Source organism: Lathyrus oleraceus, chromosome 1 (genome assembly GCF_024323335.1).
Source record: "Lathyrus oleraceus cultivar Zhongwan6 chromosome 1, CAAS_Psat_ZW6_1.0, whole genome shotgun sequence".
Taxonomy (NCBI): domain Eukaryota; kingdom Viridiplantae; phylum Streptophyta; class Magnoliopsida; order Fabales; family Fabaceae; genus Lathyrus; species Lathyrus oleraceus.
Window position 1 is genome coordinate 463,528,158 of NC_066579.1, and position 8,140 is coordinate 463,536,297.

Consider the following 8,140-nt stretch of genomic DNA (forward strand, 5'->3'; position numbering starts at 1 on the left):
CCTAGTGTCTCACCATGGAGAGCTCCAGTTTTATTAGTAAAGAAGAAGGACGGTAGTATGCGGTTGTGTATTGATTATCGCCAATTGAATAAAGTTACCATTAAGAACAAGTATCCTCTGCCAAGGATAGACGAGTTGTTAGATCAGTTGAAAGGAGCATGTGTGTTCTCGAAGATTGATCTACGATCGGGCTATCATCAAATAAGAGTTAAGAGTTCGAATGTACCAAAGACCATATTTAGAACCCAATATGGCCATTATGAGTTCCTTGTAATTCCGTTTGGTGTGACGAATGCTCCTGTTGTTTTCATGGACTATATGAATCGGATATTTCAACCTTACTTGGACCAGTTTGTGGTGATCTTTATTGACGGCATTCTTATTTATTCTCGTACTCCCCAAGAGCACAGAGAACACCTAAGGATTGTTCTATCAGTACTGTGAGAGAAGCAACTTTTTGCCAACTTAAGTAAGTGTGAATTTTGGATGAACGAAGTGATGTTTCTTGGTCATGTAATATCGCAAGGAGGAGTGTCAGTGGATCCGTCTAAAGTTGAAGCAGTTATTAATTGGGAAAGACCGAAGAATGCTTCCGAAGTCAGGAGTTTCTTATGTTTGGCAGGTGATCGCGTGACTTAGTAAGTCTATGGGAATCGTGACTGCAAGTGCACAGTCCTATCGTGTAGTTTTAAAGATTATCGAACCCATAAGGACTAATAATCGAACGTATTGTTATCTAATGTTGCTATGTAAATCTAAGGTTGATGATCATTCTAAGATTGGAGATATGAAGAGAAATAACTATAACGTAAATAGAATATTAATAAAGATATTTGATAAAGGGATATCAGTATGTAACGCATCAAACTTAGGGGATTCGATAGATAGTTGGTGTAATCTTACTGGTCAAAATATTCTTCAGTAGAAATTATTTATATAAAGGACTTAGTCTCACACTCTCGTTTTTATTGACTCTGACCATACTTCTAAACCAGAATGCTTGGCTCTCGCGATCTCATTTTGAATTTAAAAGTGATTTTTGAATATGAATAAAGCCTAATTAATCCTAAAGCGTTCTCGTTGTGTTTAGGATTAATGCCTAGTTTCAGCTATCTAGTTAAAATCTCAAACTCTCGTTCTTGTTGACCGAAACCTTAGTTTGTCTTGTACTATTGTACGAAAAACAGTTTGAATAAAATAAGAAACTAAAACCGTAAAAATAAGTTTTATAAAAACTAACACCAATTATTTACGAATCCCGTTGTTTCAACGGTCTTTACATACCGATACCTAAGGGTTTAGACAGATATGGATCAGGTAACATACATGGTATTTGGGAAATCAAACATACAATAAGGCATAAATAAATCAAATATCAATCAAAATAAAACCTGGATTGTGAATTAAGAACTGGAACTGGATCTTGATTCTTCAATTAAAATAATGTCGGTAGGCTTTGGCAATTAGTAACCGTTACAATTGAATTCAAATGCGTAAAATAAATTACAATAGTCCCCGATGTGGAGAAACTATCACTTTTACAAAGTAAGAAAAACTGCCTAGGAAACTAAAAGAAAATAAAACCAAACTAAAATTAAGCGTACGATCGAAAGCAGGAAGAGAGAGCTCCTTGTGCAAGGAAAAACAATCATTCTTATATATTTTCCACTTCCCTAACTTGTAGTCAAAGGTGAGTGGATTCGTGGCTAAAATCATGGAGAAAAAGTAGGGAAGACTGGGTCGTGGCGGTTGCCACAACCCTAGTCTTGGACTCCGTGGCGAGCGACACATTTTTAGGGTTGAGCGCCACAATCTTCATGCTTTGTGGTGGGCGCCACCACCCTCTTTGGATCATGTGGTGGGCGCCACACCTCCAAGTGATGGGTGCCACAAGCCCATTTGGTGTGTTGGGCCCATTCTCTCTATTTTTCTCCATTTTCTTCTCTTTTTATTTCCTTTTTGCTATTTTCCACTTTGCTTGCTTGTAAACCTTGTATTCGATAAATACCTGCAATAAACATAAAATACTGCATAATAATAAGTGTTAATCAAATAAAAAGCAATGCATGCGAAGCCAAAAATACGATACGTTTTTGCGTTATCAGTAAGTTACTATCGAAGGTTTATAAAGGGGTTTTCGTATATAGCATTACCAATGACTAGACTTACCTGAAAGGAAATTTATTTCAAATGGATGAGTTTGAAGGAAAGGCTAACGACTGCTCATGTTTTAGTCATTCCTGATCCTAGTAAGTCTTATGAAGTATTTTGTGATGCCTCTAAAAGAGGATTAGGAGTGGTGTTAATGCAGAGTGGTTAGGTAGTAGCCTATGCCTCTCGTCAGTTGAAGCCTCGTAGATAGAACTATCTGACTCATGATCTTGAACTAGCTGTTGTTATTTTTGCATTGAAAGTGTGGCGACATTACTTGTATGGGGCGCATTTTGAGATGTTTAGTGATCACAAGAGTTTGAAGTACTTATTTGACCAGAAAGAGTTAAACATGAGACAGAGGAGATGAATGGAGTATTTGAAGGACTTTGATTTTGACCTTAAGTATCACCCGGGGAAGGTGAATAAGGTTGCGGATGCCTTAAGTCGGAAAGAGATACATAAAGTTGAGTTGATGATGTTAGAATACGCATTGTTGGAAAAGTTTTGAGATCTTAATCTTCAGTTTAGTTGGACGCATAATGGTGTGATAATGGGAAATTTGAATGTTATTTCTAACCTAAGGGAAGAGATCGGATGGGGTTATTCTGTTTAATCAAAGGATTTGTGTTCCGAACGACGCCAAGCTGAAAAGAAAAGTTTTGGAGGATGCTCACAAAGGGGTGTTTACTATACATTCAGGTTCATCAAAGATGTATCAAGACTTGAAGAAGGACTATTGGTGGCCTGGAATGAAAAGGGATATTGCAGAGTATGTGTCAGAATGCATTGTATGCCAGCAGGTAAAGATCGAACATCAGAAGCCAGGTGGTTTATTGCGACCTTTAGAGATTCCGGTTTGGAAATGGGATAGTATTTCAATGGATTTTACAGTAGGGTTACCTCGGACCCAAGGTGGTTATGATTCAATTTGGGTGATTGTGGACCGGTTAACTAAGTCTTCACACTTCTTAGCCGTGAAGACTACTTACAAGGCAAGTCATCTTGCACGGTTGTTCATTTCAGAAATTGAGGTCGTATGGTGTTCCAACTAGTATTGTGTCCGATAGAGACCCAAAGTTTACTTCAAGATTTTGGAAAGCATTCCAACAAGCTATGGGATCGAGATTGTGTTTAAGTACTTCTAATCGTCCTCAAATGGATGGTTAGACTGAACAGACGATACAGACACTAGAATATATGTTAAGAGCTTGTGTACTTGAAAGTGGAGGGAATTGGAAGGAGCTTTTACCATTGATTGAATTTGCATATAACAATAGTTATCATGCAAGTATTAGGATGACTCCTTATGAAGCCTTGTATGGACGGAAATGTAGAACACCTCTATGTTGGACGGAAGTTGGTGAAGAAAGGATCTTAGGATCGAAGATTATTCAAGAGACTACGGATAAGATAAGGATGATCCGTGATAAGATGAAGAAAGTACAAGATCACCAAAAGAGCTATGTGGATCACAGGAGAAGACCATTGGAATTTGATGAAGGTAACCATGTATTTTTTAAGGTGACTCCGAGGTTGAGACTGAAAGGACTATTTAAGTCACGGAAGCTAAGTCTGAGATACATAGGGCCTTACCAGATTATAAAGAGGATTGGAGAAGTAGCCTACATATTAGCTTTACCACTTTCTCTATCAGAAATGCATGACGTTTTTCATGTATCTCAACTTCGAAAGTTCATTCCAGATTCTCTTCAGCCTATTCTTCCAGATTCAATAGAAGTAGAAGTATATCTGACTTTCGAACCTCTACCAAGTCATATTGCAGGACGAGAAGTTAAGGTATTAAGGAGTAAGGAGATTCCTCTTATTAAGGTTTAGTGGGATGAATCGCATTCGGGCAATGCTACCTGGGACCTGGAGTCAGAAATATGAGAAGCTTACCCTCATCTCTTCCAGGTAATATTTAAATTCGAGGACGAATTTTTATTTAAGGGGGGGAGGATGTAATACCCCGTATTTCCCTAAATACTCAAATTCCTATTAATTGAAATCAATTGGGATAAATAGAGTAAATAGTGAGTTCAGGTTGACTTAATTAATATTAATTGGGATTGACCTTTTATTAATTGGGACATTTTGGTAACACTAATAATGGGTCAAGAGCTCTGGTAGAACAAATATGGTGGGTAGTGTCACTTAAGATATTTGTTTCCACCACTTTCTAACCACACAAAAGCTCCATGGCTTGTGGTCCACATGTTACTACCTATTACCACCTACCATGAGTCATTTGGTTTTCTATGTATCAGAAAGAATAGAAAGAAAGAAGTAGCTCAAGGGAAAGGTAGAAGAAGAGAAAGCAAGGCTAGTGGAGAAGAAGAAGAAAAGCTTGGAACCAACACCATCATCTTCATCCTCATCTCATCTTCAACAACTTCTCCTCTTCCATTCTTGAGGTGGGTTCTAGTTAGAAACCCTAGATTTCTAGAAGATTAGGGTTGTAGAATCATAGACAAATCATGAAAATCCATGCTATATGATGAATATTTTTCTTGCTCTTGTTGATTTCCATGAACATGTGCTTTGATGTGTTCTTATGATTGTTGTGGTAGCATGTTTTGTTATGGTTGTGGTAAAATGATTGATTGTGGTTATGACCTTGAAATCCTTGTGGTTATGAACATGTTACATGTGTGTATATGAACATGTTTAATGATTGATTTTGTTGGAAGAAGAAATGGTGTTTTGTTGGAAATGGTTTAACAGAGGAAGTGGTGTCTTGTGAAATGGAAAAGTGAAAATGTGAGTGGGTCAATCGATTGGTCCCTGCAACCAATTGATTGCACAACCTTTGTTTTGCATAAAAATGTGATTTTTTACAGGACCAATCGATTGACAGTGCATTACAATCGATTGCACAAACTTTTTGTATATGAACAGTGGAAAAATTTTAGTGAGCCAAGCGATTGACACTCAGGATCAATCGATTGAATCTCAGCAAACTTTGAAAAATAGAAATGTGAGAGAAACCAATCGATTGGGCCTCCCCAACCAATCGATTGATTTATGTTAAAAACTTCCAAATCTATTTCTTAAGTGTTTCTAAATGCATTCTTCCAACCATTAATCAATTGTGATGCTATGTTTATGTTGAATACATGCTAATGGTGAAAATTACAAGATGAATCCAGTGAATTAACCTAGGATTGAAATTAGGTCATGAGTTAGGTTTGTAACCTAGATAATATGAGGAAACGGTATTCATTCGTACGACGCTTATGTGGAGATCGTGGACGAATGGTTGTTGTGTTTGAGAATGAGACGCATTGTATGGAACATGCCATGTTATTGTTTGTGTATTGTGGTGAATGAAGTCACATGTGATTGATGGATCTTATTAAGGTTCATGGAACCGATGATTTGTGGAACCGATCATGTATTCAGAATGTGTGTTTTCTGTGACGGTACACATCTCTATTTGGTATGCTTGGATGAGTAAGCATTGGGATGTGGGACCGATGATTCGAGCCTCAATTGAGTTTAAGTCCCAACCATGGCGGACATGGGGGAAAGGTGGACACCTAAGTGGGTTAGAGCCCCATACGGTGAAAGAGACTCAAAGTGGGTTCGAGTTCCATACGAGTGACGGTTCTTAAAAGTGGGTTCGAGTCTCATAGGAGAACCTGATAACCATCGTGAAAGTCGAATCATACGAGCATGCATGAACCGGGCCTGGCTTAGACTTGAGTCCGTTCGGGAATTGATGCGTCGTGATCTGAATAATGATCGTGGTTGAGTTGCGAGAACTCAGATGCATGTTGCCATACATTGCGAGTTAGTTTCCCCATCGCTCAAGTCTTTGTTCCCTTATTGACTTGAGTTGAATATTGATAGAAAAGTTGAATATTGATTAGAAAACCCTGTAGAGTCGAGTGGACCCATAAGATAGGGAACCCACTGAGATTATCTTGTTGATTATTTTTCAGGTGGTTCTGAGCAGGCGAAGGGTAAGGACAAGATAGAGTGATGTCTTTCTTACCTGATGATTGGATGACTTTTCTGCTGTGTAGATATTTTTGGGATCATTGTTTAATGATCTAGCTCCTAGTAGTTTTATTTTGGGCACTTTTGTGTACATGTTGTTCCATGTTATGTTTCTTTGGGCATGTATGTATATGTACATTGTTCTGCTAGGCGCTTATGTATTTCAGTATCAGTTTTACACTATGTATAATATGTATTCTAGACATGTATTATATATTGGTGTTACAGTTCCACGACTAGTTTCGAATATTTCATTTGTAGGCATTGACAGGTGGTTTCAGAGTAACATCATCAGCTATGGTTATGCCATTAGAGACCGCACAGTGAGGGTTCAGCACAACTTGTAGTAAGGACGGTTACTTGGAGTGGTACCTCACTATATCACATTCTCGCATCATCCCACATGTTGAGCATACAAATGATGTTGGGCCTTCCGATGCTAGGGTACATGTCAATGACGTGTCCCCACCGCCGCCACCCCCAGCTGATGCTGATGACCAGTAGTGCCTCTAGATGATTTCATTTATCATGGATAACCTCATGGATTTGGTAAACCCATGTGGTGAGGTTGTTACTGGTTTATCTCGTGGTGCACATATAGTCTGTCGCGGACCTATTTAGAGATTATTGTTATTTTTACGTATTATTTTTATATTGCGTGTAATATTACTCAGACATTTGCCCTAAACTTTTTATTAGATAATGTTTTGGATCTTCCATTGATACAAAATGAACATGATTTAATATTTGACAAAGGATTACATAACTTAAACATAACTTCGAAAAACGATAATAAATAAGAAAATCTAAATACTACCAGATCACTCTGGACGTTTCATCATCTTAATCATGGCATCGACAGATCTTGATATATTCGCATCTAATTCGATTTGCCTATTTGTTAACCTACGGCAAAATGATCTCCACATAACATTCACATCTTCATCGGTCTTCAACTCAATAAGGTTGTATTTCACCCTTCCATTAGTATCAAATAAATCTTCATGAAACTCGATCTTTCACACATTTCTATTATCGGTATTCGACAACAATTCATTCAACTCGGATGTCAACGAGAGATGTGGTGTCATTCGAAGCTGAAACTATATGCTCTGTTGAAGTACACTTATGTTTTAATCAAAAATCGAGGAAGAGTCATTTTAAGATGTTTTTCTCAAACAACAGGTGACCCCTATTTATATAATTTTACATTCATTCTGGACCACACAAAATAGTCGGAGCAATCAAAGCCGTCCAAAACTGTCAGTAAAATCTAACCGTTTAAAATTTAATAAAATTAAACTACCGAAAATTTCATTTTGATTGAAATTTCCGATAAAATATGATACTTTTGATCATTTTCGATAAAATTGCAAACTCACGTCAATTTTAAAAATACCAGTATAGCGGAAATTCTAAATACATTACTAAAAAATTTGAATTGTCTATCAAAAAATTTATATTCAAATATGTTTCAAAATTTTGGCTAAGATAATTATGAAATTATAAAATATAGAAGATTTTAAGTATAAATATGGAAATGGCAAGTTAAATGTTAAGAATTGATCCTAGCGTTTTGATAATGTTTTGTGGGTCAATAGAAGACGGACACGGTATAAAATACCATTAGAATGTCTCCATTTAGGTTATAATTTATGGGGAGGTTTATTATTTTTTATTAGATTGTAACATAAAACCTTGATGAACCTTGATTTATGTAGAAATTCAACTACTAAATATCAAATTTATAATTTAAAGATTTATTGTCACATAATTACTTGCGACAAAGTTAAACAATGTGGTTACAAAATATAAACATTCATGCATGTGCATTCATTTTCCAAATAAGCTGCTAGATATAGCATAAGATCAACTTTTGTTTTAATGATGGAAACACAAGTTCGTCAACTTTTGTGTAACGAAGATAAAGTCAAAAATGAGTCTATAAAGAGTAGTACCCTTCATCAACAGCAACTGATCATTT